The following is a 17,351-nucleotide window of genomic DNA, read 5'->3' as shown; positions in this document are numbered from 1 at the left end:
TTTTTGTTGTAAATTTTTCATATATGAGTTTGATTTGGCGGCCATTTTGAAAACGTGCATTTTTTACATTTTAAATTTGTAGAGAGGTGAAATTTCACCTTTTTAGCTTCAATAGTTTTACTTAACTTGTCAGTGCAACAACAGTTTTAGATATATTGAGTTAATTTTTGCTGTAAATCGTTTTGTTATGATCACTGAGATGTCAATGATAAGCATTTAAGGGGGAGATTATAACATATTGGTCTTTATTTTTTACATTTTAGTGAAAGATCAACTTCTTTGAATTTTTTACAAGAAAAGCTGAAAAATAACACATTTTGTAATTGGACAAAACATCAAACACACTGACCCCCTGTTTTTATGATGGTTTTAGAAACAACTTTGAGCTGCAAAATCTTAGAAAAAGTCAGTCATCAGAACTTTTTCTGGGAAGCGTTCAATCTGGCAAAAACGAGGAATTTTCATCTTCAAAATTTAGGGGGTAGGGGGGACATACACAGCTGTTCTGAGCAAAAATATGGGTTGACAGTGTGTTATTATTTTTGCTTTAAAACAAACTTTGGTTTTGTCAATTTCATGAATATTAAACTTATCAGACAACTAATTTGCAAAATATTGCTTTAGATTATCGTTTGTATAGTCAGACAAATTTTACTTTTAACCAGAGCAGATCCTTAATACCAGGATCGATTTAATAAAAAAAGTTTTCACACTAGTGCCAAAATCATTTACGAAATATTTCATTGAATTTTGTTACTCTGGGATGTTCCACCGCCGACAGAGCATAAACGATACCCATTATTATTTGAACGGTAGTTGATAGTTAATGATGTATGTATGTCTCTAATACAAAAATACATATTAAATCATTTATTTTGCTTTTGGTACATGCAAAATCAATACTTCATTCGATATAAGGCATAGTGCCATGGATTTCTTTCGGGACAAAATTGATTATTTTTAATATTTTTCTATTGAAATAAAAAAAGAAGCTCAAACTTTTCAATGGTGGTAATTGTGTAAGTAACTTTTGTAACTGAAGAAAAATACTAATTCATCTGCTCCTGTTTTTGATAGAGAAAAAATACTGTATGTCAGCGGTGGATCATCTTTATGTTTTTAGCAACTAGATCATATCAGTATGATGGTAGAAGGAGAAAACTATTTTTGATAAAGAGACTTATCTAGTGAACTAGTGTCAAGGGAGACAAAAGATTTTTAGCACGTTTATTCTTATAAAAGACGAATGCCTTTTTTTCATCATAACAGAAACCTCCCATCATTTGAAAATAAAGTCTTAAGGTTAAGAATATACATTATAATTATATTTATTTATTCTAAAAAATCTAACATTGCACAACTGAAGATAACAAATTCAAATTCTTGTCTCTGATTTCAAATTACATTGACTTATATTTTCCAAATAATTCAGAATTTCATATTCTAAAAATGACACATTTAGTAATGTTATGTTTTAGTCTATGAAGGCCAGAAGGGTCATTTTTTGCTCTTGCAATAACAAGTATGTTTTGAAAAATAATTCTTGATCATAATCTTTGGAAAAATTGTCATTGTGTGGCCTGTTTTTGGGTAAGAAAAAAAGAAGAAAGGTCCAAATTTCATTTTATATTATTCAATTAATGAATATAGAAAAGTAAAGTTCTTTAATCCTTTTACTCACTCTGCAAGACATTGACGAAAAACCTCCCAAATGACAGGACACAAACGACTAGACGGGACTGACGTGGGAGGCGCGTACGAACTGACCCTATCACTAAAACTACTAATTCACATTCTCACTCCAAAGGACTTAATTTCTATATTCTTTAGTCAATAATTTTAAGATAAACTTCAAAAATTATATTTTTTTATTTTTGAAAATATTGTCCTTCTACACATACTGGCTTGAGCTGTTATGACCATCTGCCTTGTAGACCAGAAAATAGCATTGAAAAAAGTGTGGTAATAAAATAATCATTGAAAAATCAATATGATATGGAATAAGATTTAGTAAGATAGATCAATTTGAAACTATACTGTCTTAATTTGTCGTTGATAACAAATTCAATTAAGGAGTTATCTCACTTTATTTCTAAATATCACCTACAGGTACTGTAGATGTCACCAGTACATAAGTGACCTACAGGTACTGTAGATGTCATCAGTACGTAAGTGAACAAAAAATCAAAATTATGGGATTTATGAATTTTATTTTGAAACAAATACGTGTACATTGTATATCATTTTTATATGGGGCAAATAAGTAATTCTAACAGTGTGGACAAAAGATTGTTGAATTTTCAAGGCGATCTGTCCCTTTGTCTATAAGGATCCAGTGTTATATGGAAAATAACTGTTGATATTACTTCCTTGACCAATATCATTTTTATGTATGGTTTCAAAAGAATTAAAGCACTTATGCATCTGTTAAGAATCATCAAGCGTCTACAAAAATCACGAGTTTTCTATGTATGTATTGCATTTTTTGTCTTTGTGTGACCAGAAACATATATATGGGCCATTTTTAGATTGGCAGATGTACTTCTGTATAGGCTAACGATATATATGCTCTTTAAATATGCTCTTAAATAGTTAAATATAGGAGAATAACTTTGATATGTTATAAAAGTTCAATAATTTTCAGATAGTTTTAGTAGACTTTGGAAATAAAAAAATAACATTTTAACTTACATACAATAATGTAATACAAAATGCACTTCCAGTTTTGAATGTCTGACTGTCTAAAATTAAAGTATAATTTTCTTATTTTCATGCTTTCAAAAATCATGACTATGATATGTTTAATCTTTGTATTGATGCAAAACTATGAATTAAAGTTAGCCGAGGGAAAATGCCTTTAATGTATAAACCAGAGGTCCATCTTACGTCAACAAAAACATATGTTTCTGGTGTGACAATGTTTTATGTTACAATATTGTCAGAAGGTTTTCCAGAGTTTTTACTATGTTGGTCTTATCTCTGGTTTTTAACCTTGGATATGAATACATGAGTATTTTATCATTGTACATTTGTATCAGCAAGATTTGAACCCCATCTTTGCTGCTTCTCATTTATAATGCTGAATAGAAATGTAAAGCAATTACAATACTTGTATGACAACCAATTTTTTTATAATTTATGTCATCAATAAATTATCATTTAACCTAATTAATAAATTATCATTTTAATAAGATCATTAATGAATTATCATTTTATCAACATCAAATAGATTCAAACGTCAAATCCTATTTAAAGATGCTCCACCGCTGACAAATGGTATTTTTTCACTATCAAAAACAGAAGCAGACGATTTAGTATTTTTCTTCAGTTACAAAAGTTACTTACTTCACACCATTACCACCTTTGAAAAGTTTGAGCTTTTAATTTTACTTCAAGTTAAAAATATGAAAAATAATTAATTGTATCCCGAAAAAATTCTGTGGCACTATATCCTATATGGAATGAAGTACTGATTGCGCAAGCACTTAAGGCGAAATAAATTATTTTATATTATTTTTTTTTGTGTTAATTAGGCATGAATAGACAGGATTAATTACAAATTATTGTTCAAATGATGAACATCATTTATGCTCTGTCGGCGGTGAAGCATCTTTAATCGAGGGGAACAATCATAATATTCTCAAATTGTAAATCAGTCCAACAACTTCAATTATTTAATACAGAATTAGATTTATTAGAAGGGTATACATATCTAGGTATATTATTTAATACAGAATTAGATTTATTAGAAGGGTATACATATCTAGGTATATTATTTAATACAGAATTAGATTTATTAGAAGGGTATACATATCTAGGTATATATTATACAGAATTAGATTTATTAGAAGGGTATACATTATACAGGTATATTAGAATTTGAGGTATTTATAGAAGGGTAATACATATCTAGGTATATTATTTAATACAGAATTAGATTTATTAGAAGGGTATACATATCGAGGTATATATACATTTTTTATTTTGATGTTAGCTTTTTTAAAGCAAGGAAACTGCCGAAAAAGCAAGTAAATCTATTTGCTATCTAAAAGAAACTTATCTATTCCTGTTGATATTCAATTCACTTGTAATGCCAGTTCTTTTGAAAATGTATCCATACAAAGTGTGAAGATTTGAAAATACAAATGTTATAGAAAAAGACATTTGCAATTTTGTAAAGGCATCCTTAAATTAAGAAAGTGTACAAACAATTTCATGCTCTTTGGCGAGCTTGCTATTGAAATAAAATACAGAATTATGTTTTGCACAACCTTATAACATTAAGTAAATGATCAAGTAACTTTTGTAAATTCTTTTAAATTAATGTCACATGTTAAAGATATTAGATCAATTAACTTTTGTAAATTCTTTTAAAGTAATGTCACATGTTAAAGATATTAGATCAATTAACTTTTGTAAATTCTTTTAAATTAATGTCACATGTTAAAGATATTTTATCCAGAGCTGACTTAAAGTAATGTTTGAATATATATAATCAAATAGCTAGTTTACAAAAGATGAATTTAAGACCAATTCATCAATTTATTCAGAAACTGTATGACGATATTGACACAGTTTGACATAGTAAAGTATTTTTATTAGAACTTAATGAAATGATAGCAAAATTATGTATACATTTAGAACCGCTTATATTAATCTACATGAAGAATCATGAATCGAAGACAGTTTCCTATTCTGCAAAATGAGAGAAATTGTAATTTATGTAAATCAACATTGGCAATGTATTTTATCTTTTTAAAATGAGCACAGGAATCAGTAATGTTTTAAGAAATAAATCTTATTCTAAAATAAATGCACTAATACTTATTCAAGTCAAGAACTAATGCAAGGAAAGTTCAATATATTTAATGGTAAAACCTAGATACAAATGGCAGATTCTTAGAAAATTTATGTAAACTAATTCAAAATCAATCTTTATCAAGTGGCCTTTCTGACCTAATTCATTACCTGTTAAGTGCTCTTGATTACTTTTCAATTATATATGTACATGTATATATGCTAAGAGCACTAATATTTTGATTGCTTTATGCCATATATCACATATTTATTACAAAAATTTGACTTCTTACATACTTTTATGAGTCAGAGAGAATAAATAAACCTTGAATCCTGCACTTAATCACTGGTCAGTTGAAGTTTCAGTGGCAGATTATTTGACCAATGAAATCTGACTACATGTCAGGTACTGCTCATTTTTAAGGGCCGAACAAGAACGTTAAGCCCAATCCATCATCATCAAAGGGCCCCGCTTGTCTCAGCCTGCAGATAATTTTTCAAGATATATCCATTGTACGGCTAAATTAGGAAATATATATTAATTCCAACACTTGTTGTTTAATAACCCACCCATATATATATATGTATGCATTTTTTGTCTTTATGTATGACAAGTTTATAGGTTACACTATTGTCAAAAGTTTTTCTAGAGGTGGTTTATTTTCCTGTGTTACAGTTTTTTATCTCTGGTTTTTAACCTTGGACATGAATGAATACTAGATACAATATTATATTATCAGCGGCAGATTATTTGACCAATGAAATCTGAAAACGAGATAACCATTGTAAAGTGATTATGAAATTTACCAACATAACTTATTAATTATTTAATACCCCCTCCCCCCCCCCCCCTACATGTAATGACTCCCATCCCATTTATATCTAAGGGTTTTCTATATGTACATGTATGTACTGCATAATTGCAAGTTTTTAGGTAACACTATTGTCAGAAGGTTTTCTAGAGTTTTTTTCTGTATTAATTACAGTTTTTTATCTCTGGTTTTTAACCCTCAGACATGAATACAAGAGTATAATTGTATCAATAAGATTTGTACCCCATATTTGCTGCTTCTCTTTTATATGGTAAACTATTGTCATATTTTCCAGAGTTTTTTTTCTGTATTGCAGTTTTTTATCTCTGGTTTTTAAACCTCAGACATGAATACAAGAGTATTGTATCATTGAATCAGCAAGATTTGTACCCCATATTTGCTGCTTCTCTATTATATGGTAAACTATTGTCGGGTTTTCCAGAGTTTTTTTTCTGTATTACAGTTTTATCTCTGGTTTTTAACCCTGGACATGAATACAAAAGTGATATATTATTGTATCAGAAAGATTTGTACTCCATCTTTGCTGCTTTTCATTTATATATCTATATGTATGTACTTCATATTTTTGTCTTTGTGTATGACAACTTTTGTCGTTACACTAATGTCAGAAGGTTTTCCAGAGGTTTTTTTCTGTATCACAGTTTTATCTCTGGTTTTTTATTTCGGACATCAATACAAAAGATTATATTGTATCAATGTGTCTACATATACCGCATGTGGGGGGCATTGTCACTTCCCAGTCTGCAGATAACTTTTCAAGAAAAAGCCATTGTACGGTGATTAAGAAATTTGTATTTTAATTTCATTACTTATTAACCCACACTTATGACTCGCGTCCTAATTTAATGCTAGTTTATATATATTTAGGAAGTGCTTACTATATGTGTTTACTGAATTAGTTTTGTCTTTGTGTGCGACAACTTTTGTGGTTACACTATTGTCAGAAAAGTTTTCCAGAGTTTTTTTTCTCTCTGTATTACAGTTTTTTCTCTGGTTTTTAACCCTGGATATGAATACAAGAGTAATATATCCTTGCATCAGCAAGATGGCAAGATGTATGTTATACCCCATCTTTGCTGCTTCTCATTTATATTTCTATATGCATGTACTACATATTTTTCTTTGTGTATGACAACTTTTTATGTTTCACTATTTTCAGAAAGTTTTCCAGAGTTTTTTCTGTGTTACAGTTTTATCTCTGGTTTTTAGCCCTGGTCATGAAAACATGTACACGATATATCTTGTATCAGCAAGATAACTTTTTATGTTTCACTATTTTCAGAAAGTTTTCCAGAGTTTTTTCTGTGTTACAGTTTTATCTCTGGTTTTTAGCCCTGGTCATGAATACATTTACACGATATATCTTGTATCAGCAAGATGGCAAGATTTGAACCCCATCTTTGCTGTTTCTCATTTATAACGTAATGCAATTACAATACTTGTATGACAACCAATTTTTGATGATAACTACGTCATCAAATAAATGACCATTTCAACATCAATTTGATTATGTTGTCTTTAATTGCAGTGAGTTAAAGCAGCAAACGAGCTGCAGGTTCTGATCAGGGTCAGGTTAAGGCCAAATAAAAAAATATTCTTGTTTCTGGTAACACCCTTGAATTTTTTTATATACATTTTTTTTTCTCTTCATCCCAGTTTCTTGCAGTAAAAAAAACTGAAATAGACTTTATTCAACCTTATATAAACCATGGATTTGATTTCCCGGTTATTATTGGTGTCTTAAATTTACAGCATTTGTACCCACATTCCTAATTTTGTGCAAAACCAAACAAAATTGAGGTTGTTATTTGTTTGCTTGAGGACAAAACTGATAAAAAGTTTTTGAGTAGGCTCTAATTTTATAGAGTTGGTCGGGTTACCGGAAACACAAATATTTTTTGTATGGCCTAACATAAATAATCAGAAAATTAACCATGTCCGTTTTAAATTTAGAATTACGCCAAATTCGCATCATAGTCTTTACCAACAATTCAATGCTAATTATACACTTATTCAAAGATTAGGCAATTGGCTTTGACTTTGTTGTGCTCTTTGGGCGAGATGACTTCGTACACGAAAAAAATAATTCCGACATCTTTTCCCAACTAGACAATATCTATTTAGTCCGTTGAGATTCACTTCCAAGATTCTCAGGTACCAGTATCTCGAACTTTCTTTAACTTAGACTTCTCCATAGGAAATCTTAAGTTAAAAAAAAATCCGTAATGCTTTCCTATGCAGAATTTAAAAGTTAAGGAAAGGAAATCCTTGAATTTAAGGAATGTTCATGAAACGATCAGGAAGAAACAATTTGATTGGCAAATTTGAAAGGTCACCAGAACGTGACCCCTAACTAATGTTGATGCAAGGGGACATAACCCATGATGGATCATGAAATTAATAATATAGATGCTGTGACCATATGTACCTGAAATACTTTAATGTAAAGTTTGAAAGATAACCGGTCTGGTGTGTATCGACTAGTTACTTTGGAAAGCTGATTTATACCAGTTTGTGAACAGAAATGGACAAATCCTGAACTGTATTAAACCACATGAGAGTATTGAAGCAAGAAGAAGAAAATGGTATGGTAAGCAAGTATGTGAAACAGTGATTATTCCAAAATATAAAATAACAGATGTATGCAATATTATACGCTGTTTCCTGAAATTGTGGATATTTTGCTGACAATTTTATAATAAAGCAACTAAAAGTGGTTAACAATAACAATTCTTTTTTTTTTTTTTTTTTTTATTTTTGATTTTCCAAACAATGTTTTAACAAAGACTATATACATGCACATTACTCCAATTTCCTTCCATTCTGGCATTTTCCTCTCATACACTAGAAATTATATTGTTTTTTAGGTCACCTGAGACGAAGTCTCAAGTGACCTATTCTAATCGCCTTTTGTCGTGTTACATGTCGTAAACAATTACATTTTCGACTTCTTCTCCAAAACTGCTGAAGCAATTTCAATGAAATTTTGCACAAACCTTCTAAGGCATAAGGCCAATCAAAATTGTGAATTATATGGTCCCCACCCCCCCCCAGGGGGCTGTGGGAGGGGCCAAAAGGGGTAAAATTGAGTAAAATTTCAAAAATCTTCTTCTCCACTCAAGATGTGGTAGAATCAAATACTCTTCATAGATAGAAAGGTCTTAAGGTCCTTTACAAAAATTGTGAATTATATGACCCTGGGGTCTCTAGTTTCCCCCTGGGGAGGAGGTTAAGTTTACTATAGTTTTATATTGGGAAAACACATTTTTGAGCATTATTTGGTCATTTGTAATAGGAAATGAGTCAAATGTTGTCAGAATTATCATTATGAGATGGCCATTTAATCCTATTAACAAATTTTCTATGACTGACCCCCAGGGGCCTTAGGGGCGGGGTCAAAAGGGGTCAAATAGGCTAAAATTTCAAAAATCTTCTTCTGAAATTCTGGAAATGGTAGAATCAAATACTTTTCATAAATAGAAAGGTCTTAAGGTCCTTTACAAAAATTGTGAATTATATACCCTGGGTCTCATGTTTCCCCCTGTGGAGGGGGTCAAGTTTACTATAGTTTATATAGGGAAAACACATTTATGAGCATTTTTTGCTCAATTTTCATAGGAAACGAGTCAAACTTGGTTAGAATTATTAGCCTGAGATAGCATTTTAACATCATTTCCATATTGGTCCTGGCCGACCCCCTGGGGGCAAAGGGGCGGGGCCAAAAGGGGTCAAATAGGCTAAAACTTCAAAAATATTTCTTCTAAAATTCTGGAAATGGTAGAATTAAATACACTTTATAGATGAAAAGGTCTTAAAGTTTGTTTTATTAAAATTGTAAATTATATGACCCTGGGTCTCATGTTTCCCCTTGGGGAGGGGGTCAAGTTTACTATAGTTTATATAGGAAAAACACATTAATGAGCATTTTTTGCTCGATTTTCATAGGAAATGAGTCAAACTTGGTTAGAATTATTAGCCTGAGATAGCATTTTAATATCATATCAACATTGGTCCTGGCCGACCCCCTGGAGGCAGAGGGGCGAGGCTAAAAAAGTGTCAAATAGGCTAAAACTTCAAAAATCTTCTAAAATTCTGGAAATAGTATAATCAAATAATTACAGATTGAAAGATCTTAAGGTGTTTTATAAAAATTGTGAATTATATGACCTTGGGGTCTCACGTTACCCCCTGGGGAGGGGTCAAGTTTGCTTTAGTTTATATAGGAAAAACATATTTGTGAACATTATTTTCCCAATTTTCATAGGAAATTAGTCAAACTTGCTTTGAATTATTAGCCTAAGATATAGCATTTTAACATCCATATCCGTCCTCGATGACCCCCTGGGGAACCAGAGGGGCAGGACCAAACAGGGTCAAAATGATTAAAATTTCAAAAAATACCTCTAAGTTCACAGGTTTGATGGAAGCAAATACTCTTCATAGTCTAAAAAGTCAAATTTATAAATCACTGACCAACTTCAAGGCCAAGCATATAGTGTTTATATGGGTCTTTAATTTGTTTTATTATATATTCTAACTCAGGTGACCGTTAAGGCCCATGGGCCTCTTGTTTTATTTATGAAAAGGGGACAGGGGGGTAAGAAAAAAAACAGATGGGGAGGGGGGAAGGAGGTTAAGGGGGATAAGGGTATGAAGAGGGATGGTATATAAACTAATAAATTAACAATTAACATAAGAGATAGAAAAGGGGAAAATAGGACAGAAAATGGATATCACTTCACAGATCTATACAAATGTATACATAGTGCAAGCATGACACATGGAAAAACATGTATAAATAAACAATAACAATTCAATTTAATCACAAGAAACTGCGGTGTAAATCTCAATGAAATTAGGTTTTTGTCATAAAGACCATTTATTTAGGTAATTCTAATACTGCTTAGTTGACCTTTACCTGGAATAAAGTTATTTTGAAATATTGTCTCAGCATATACATGTGGGTTTGTATCGTCACTGGTTTTTGAAGTTCGTGTTCCTTTTTAGGCACATCAGTTTTAATGTTATGTTTTAAGCTCTAAACATCAAAATGGTTGAAAATGATACTAGAATTCATGAGGAGTGAGTCTAATACAAGCAGAAATGTAGCTAATTGACATAAGCAAATAACAAATAAACGCCAAATCCATGCAAGAAATCAGAATATTCTCCTGAAATATACAGCTTAGACTCAAATTATTATGATACACTTGGTTTGTAATAAGTTATGTTATGAATACAAGTTCATTTTTTCTTTTCTAGTTGTTCCCCTTCCCCCAAGGATGTTTCTGGCCAAATTTGGTGACAATCCATGCAGAACTCTAGCTAGTACCCTCCTTGGGTCTAGAGCCAAAATTTATACATATTCTGTTCCCTTTCTCCCAAGGATCTTTCTTAAGGTTAAAATTAGGTAACAATCTGCATTCCATTCAGAACTCTGACTAGTAGCAATTTAAAAGATTCACCTCTATTTCCCCTATTAGGCCCGCCCCTCCTGCCCCCCTGGGTGTCAGAGCCCAAATTTGTACAAACTCTATCCCCCTTCCCCCAAGGTCTGGCCAAATTTGGTTAGAATCCATGCAGAACTCTATGACAAGCAGCTATTTAAAGGAAATGTTGATGGACGGATGCTGCACCATACATAAGCTCACCTGGTCCAAAGGGCTGCCCTTGGGGTTTAGACCCAAAATATATACAAAGTCTATTCCCGCCGCAGTAGACATGATAAGCTAACCAGCCCTTTGGGCCAGGCGATCTAAAAAACTTTAGAAATTCGGAACTTAATTTATCTTGAGTAAGTATAGTATTATAATATAAAGTATCCATTGCAGTTATAGTTTTAAGTCTTAAGTATGTATGCTGACTGAAAGTACATGATAAAAAAGATAAAACTTTCCATTTGCTAAGTACTACCATAATAATTGTAACCATGTGTGTTTTTAATTGAAGCCATCTTTAGTGACCTTAGGCCTAGCTACTTAATGCATCAAAATCAAATCTAACCACATAATCTGATATCCTTTAAACGTCCAGCAAGTTTTGGATTGGGGTTTAATTTTGTCAATATTTATATACCCGGGTATACAAATGAATGGAAAATTGTGGAAAATATGCATACTTAAGTTATGACAATGTATTACTGCACAAAGGACCATGTTACAGATCTTGGATCTATCTTGTCAACTTCCGAGGGGAATACTTCTACCTAGATGTCAATGGTAAGTCTTAATGTCTGGTCTACAACTAATGCAGATAGGGTATTAGGTACCAGCCAAATTCCAACCAGGAAACCAATATGTACTAGCCCTAAAACAAGAGGCCCAGAGGGCCTGTATCACTCACCTGGTTTGTAATGCCAAGTTATGTTCTGAATACAGGTTCATTGTTTCTTTTCTATAGGAATTTAAATATTTACCTCTATTTCCCCTATCAGGCCCGGCCCCTCCTGCCCCCGGGGGGTTCAGAGCCAAAATATATACAAACTCTGGTCCCCTTCCCCCAAGGATGTTTCTGACCAAATTTGGTTACAATCCATGTGGATCCCTATGAAAAGAAATGATTTAAATGATTTGCCTCTATTTCCCCTATTGGACCTGCCCCTCCTGTCCCCAGGGGGTCAGAGCCAAAATTATAACAATTAAACTCTGTTCCCCTTTCCCCAAGGATGTTTCTGGCCAAATTTGATTAGAATTCATTCAAAAATCTATGACAAGTAGCAATTTAAAGGATTTACCTCTATTTCCCCTATGGGACCCCACCCCTCCAACCCCCCCCCCCCCCAGGGGGGGGGGTGTCAGAGCCAAAATTTATACAAAATCTGTTCCCTTTCACCCAATGATGCTACTGGCCAAATTAGGGTACAATCCATGCCGAACTCTATGACTAGTTGCGATTTAAAGAATTTACCTCTATTTCCCATATTGGGCCCCACCCCTCCTGCCCCTGGTCCAATTCCAATAGGATATTTTTCCCTAGGATCTAGTCAAATTTGGTTAGAATCCATGCAGAACTCTATGACTAGTAGTAATTTCAAGGATTTACCTCTATTCCCCCTATTGGGCCCTGCCCCTCCTGCCCCCTGGGGGTCAGAGCCAAAATCTATGTAAACTCTGTTCCCCTTCCCCCAAGGATGTTTCTGACCAGATTTTGTTAGAATCCATGCAGAACTCTGTGATTAGTAGTGTTTTAAAGGAAATGTTGACGGACGGAAGACAGACAGACTGACGACAGACACAGCGCCATGACATAAGCTCTTTAGTTAACAAGAAGGCGTTCATGATTGAGCCTATTTCAATAAGGTCAAGGTCATGAATTCATTTAAACGAGGTGTAATATTGACACATTAAAACATTTCAGCCTATTTGATCCCTGCGACAATAAATGAAGGTCAAGGTCATTCAGATGAATAAACTTTTAAAGTCTTCAATCCCTGCATACAGGTATAATATTAGGTCTCTTTGACTTCTACATATTTATAGTCTGTAAAATTCAAAGAAGCTCCACCGCTGACAAATGGTATTTTTTCACTATTAAAAACAGGAGCAGATGATTTAGTATTTTTAGCTCACCTGGCCCGAAGGGCCAGTGAGCTTATGGCTCACCTGGCCCGAAGGGCCAGTGAGCTTATGTCATGGCGCAGCGTCCGTCGTTTGTCCGTCCGTCCGTCGTCCGTCAGTCTGTCGTCCGTCCGTCCGTCAACATTTCCTATAAATCGCTACTTGTCATAGAGTTCTGCATGAATTGTAACCAAATTTGGCCACAAACATCCTTGGGGGAAGGGGAACAGGACTTGTATAAACTTTGGCTCTGACCCCCCGGGGGCAGGAGGGGCGGGGCCAAATAGGGAAAATAAAGGTAAATCCTATAAAACGCTACTTGTCCTAGAGTTCTGCATGGATTGTAACCAAATTTGGCCACAAACATCCTTGGGAGAAGGGGAACAGAACTTGTATAAAGTTTGGCTCTGACCCCCCGTGGGCAGGAGGGGCGGGGCCCAATAGGGAAAATAGAGGTAAATCCTATAAAACGCTACTTGTCCTAGAGTTCTGCATGGATTGTAACCAAATTTGGCCACAAACATCCTTGGGGGAAGGGGAACAGAACTTGTATAAGTTTTGGCTCTGACCCCCTGGGGGCAGGAGGGGCGGGGCCCAATAGGGGAAATAGAGGTAAATCCTATAAATCGCTACTTGTCCTAGAGTTCTGCATGGATTGTAACCAAATTTGGCCACAAACATCCTTGGGGGAAGGGGAACAGAACTTGTATAAATTTTGGCTCTGACCTCCCGGGGGCAGGAGGGGCGGGGCCCAATAGGGGAAATAGAGGTAAATCTTATAAATCGCTACTTGTCCTAGAGTTCTGCATGGATTGTAACCAAATTTGGCCACAAACATCCTTGGGGGAAGGGGAACAGAACTTGTATAAATTTTGGCTCTGACCCCCCGGGGGCAGGAGGGGCGGGGCCCAATAGGGAAAATAAAGGTAAATCCTATAAAACGCTACTTGTCCTAGAGTTCTGCATGGATTGTAACCAAATTTGGCCACAAATATCCTTTGGGGAAGGGAAACAGAACCAGTACAAATTTTGGCTCTGACCCCCTGGGGGCAGGAGGGGCGGGGCCCAATAGGGGAAATAGAGGTAATCTTATAAATTGCTACTTGTCCTAGAGTTCTGCATGGATTGTAACCAAATTTGACCACAAACATCCTTGGGGGAAGGGAAACAGAACTTGTATAAATTTTGGCTCTGACCCCCCGGGGGCAGGAGGGGCGGGGCCCAATAGGGAAAATAAAGGTAAATCCTATAAAACGCTACTTGTCCTAGAGTTCTGCATGGATTGTAACCAAATTTGACCACAAACATCCTTGGGGGAAGGGAAACAGAACTTGTATAAATTTTGGCTCTGACCTCCCGGGGGCAGGAGGGGCGGGGCCCAATAGGGGAAATAAAGGTAATCTTATAAATTGCTACTTGTCCTAGAGTTCTGCATGGATTGTAACCAAATTTGGCCACAAACATCCTTGGGGGAAGGGAAACAGAACTTGTATAAATTTTGGCTCTGATCCCCTGGGGGCAGGAGGGGCGGGGCCCAATAGGGGAAATAGAGGTAAATCCTATAAATCGCTACTTGTCCTAGAGTTCTGCATGGATTGTAACCAAATTTGACCACAAACATCCTTGGGGGAAGGGAAACAGAACTTGTATAAATTTTGGCTCTGACCTCCCGGGGGCAGGAGGGGCGGGGCCCAATAGGGGAAATAAAGGTAATCTTATAAATTGCTACTTGTCCTAGAGTTCTGCATGGATTGTAACCAAATTTGGCCACAAACATCCTTGGGGGAAGGGAAACAGAACTTGTATAAATTTTGGCTCTGATCCCCCGGGGGCAGGAGGGGCGGGGCCCAATAGGGGAAATAGAGGTAAATCCTATAAATTGCTACTTGTCCTAGAGTTCTGCATGGATTGTAACCAAATTTGACCACAAACATCCTTGGGGGAAGGGAAACAGAACTTGTATAAATTTTGGCTCTGATCCCCTGGGGGCAGGAGGGGCGGGGCCCAATAGGGGAAATAGAGGTAATCTTATAAATTGCTACTTGTCCTAGAGTTCTGCATGGATTGTAACCAAATTTGACCACAAACATCCTTGGGGGAAGGGAAACAGAACTTGTATAAATTTTGGCTCTGACCTCCCGGGGGCAGGAGGGGCGGGGCCCAATAGGGGAAATAAAGGTAATCTTATAAATTGCTACTTGTCCTAGAGTTCTGCATGGATTGTAACCAAATTTGGCCACAAACATCCTTGGGGGAAGGGAAACAGAACTTGTATAAATTTTGGCTCTGACCCCCCGGGGGCAGGAGGGGCGGGGCCCAATAGGGGAAATAGAGGTAAATCCTATAAATCGCTACTTGTCCTAGAGTTCTGCATGGATTGTAACCAAATTTGACCACAAACATCCTTGGGGGAAGGGAAACAGAACTTGTATAAATTTTGGCTCTGACCCCCCGGGGGCAGGAGGGGCGGGGCCCAATAGGGGAAATAGAGGTAAATCTTATAAATTGCTACTTGTCCTAGAGTTCTGCATGGATTGTAACCAAATTTGGCCACAAACATCCTTGGGGGAAGGGGAACAGAACTTGTATAAATTTTGGCTCTGACCCCCTGGGGGCAGGAGGGGCGGGGCCCAATAGGGGAAATAGAGGTAAATCCTATAAATCGCTACTTGTCCTAGAGTTCTGCATGGATTGTAACCAAATTTGACCACAAACATCCTTGGGGGAAGGGAAACAGAACTTGTATAAATTTTGGCTCTGACCCCCCGGGGGCAGGAGGGGCGGGGCCCAATAGGGGAAATAGAGGTAAATCCTATAAATCGCTACTTGTCCTAGAGTTCTGCATGGATTGTAACCAAATTTGACCACAAACATCCTTGGGGGAAGGGAAACAGAACTTGTATAAATTTTGGCTCTGACCCCCCGGGGGCAGGAGGGGCGGGGCCCAATAGGGGAAATAAAGGTAAATCTTATAAATTGCTACTTGTCCTAGAGTTCTGCATGGATTGTAACCAAATTTGACCACAAACATCCTTGGGGGAAGGGAAACAGAACTTGTATAAATTTTGGCTCTGACCCCCTGGGGGCAGGAGGGGCGGGGCCCAATAGGGGAAATAGAGGTAAATCTTATAAATTGCTACTTGTCCTAGAGTTCTGCATGGATTGTAACCAAATTTGACCACAAACATCCTTGGGGGAAGGGAAACAGAACTTGTATAAATTTTGGCTCTGACCCCCCGGGGGCAGGAGGGGCGGGGCCCAATAGGGGAAATAGAGGTAATCTTATAAATTGCTACTTGTCCTAGAGTTCTGCATGGATTGTAACCAAATTTGACCACAAACATCCTTGGGGGAAGGGAAACAGAACTTGTATAAATTTTGGCTCTGACCCCCCGGGGGCAGGAGGGGCGGGGCCCAATAGGGGAAATAGAGGTAAATCCTATAAATTGCTACTTGTCCTAGAGTTCTGCATGGATTGTAACCAAATTTGGCCACAAACATCCTTGGGGGAAGGGGAACAGAACTTGTATAAATTTTGGCTCTGACCCCCCGGGGGCAGGAGGGGCGGGGCCCAATAGGGAAAATAAAGGTAAATCCTATAAAACGCTACTTGTCCTAGAGTTCTGCATGGATTGTAACCAAATTTGGCCACAAATATCCTTGGGGAAGGGGAACAGAACTTGTATAAATTTTGGCTCTGACCCCCCGGGGGCAGGAGGGGCGGGGCCCAATAGGGGAAATAGAGGTAAATCCTATAAATCGCTACTTGTCCTAGAGTTCTGCATGGATTGTAACCAAATTTGGCCACAAACATCCTTGGGGGAAGGGGAACAGAACTTGTATAAATTTTGGCTCTGACCCCCCCGGGGGCAGGAGGGGCGGGGCCCAATAGGGGAAATAGAGGTAAATCCTATAAATCGCTACTTGTCCTAGAGTTCTGCATGGATTGTAACCAAATTTGGCCACAAACATCCTTGGGGGAAGGGGAACAGAACTTGTATAAATTTTGGCTCTGACCTCCCGGGGGCAGGAGGGGCGGGGCCCAATAGGGGAAATAGAGGTAATCTTATAAATTGCTACTTGTCCTAGAGTTCTGCATGGATTGTAACCAAATTTGGCCACAAACATCCTTGGGGGAAGGGGAACAGAACTTGTATAAATTTTG

The 17,351-nt window shown here is 36.3% G+C and overlaps 1 long non-coding RNA gene across 1 annotated transcript; it reads left to right on the top strand.

Annotated features, from left to right (window-relative positions):
- The first annotated feature begins 3,152 nt into the window (after positions 1 to 3,152).
- LOC138311823 (uncharacterized) lies at positions 3,153 to 7,132 on the top strand. Its single transcript, XR_011206750.1, has 3 exons — positions 3,153 to 3,818; positions 3,914 to 5,760; positions 5,907 to 7,132. It is a non-coding gene; the product is annotated as an uncharacterized lncRNA (long non-coding RNA).
- Positions 7,133 to 17,351: the final 10,219 nt, after the last annotated feature.

Source organism: Argopecten irradians, unplaced genomic scaffold (genome assembly GCF_041381155.1).
Source record: "Argopecten irradians isolate NY unplaced genomic scaffold, Ai_NY scaffold_0130, whole genome shotgun sequence".
NCBI classification, from domain to species: domain Eukaryota; kingdom Metazoa; phylum Mollusca; class Bivalvia; order Pectinida; family Pectinidae; genus Argopecten; species Argopecten irradians.
The sequence above is the reverse complement of the archived record's forward strand: the minus strand, read 5'-3'. Positions and strand labels throughout refer to the sequence as shown.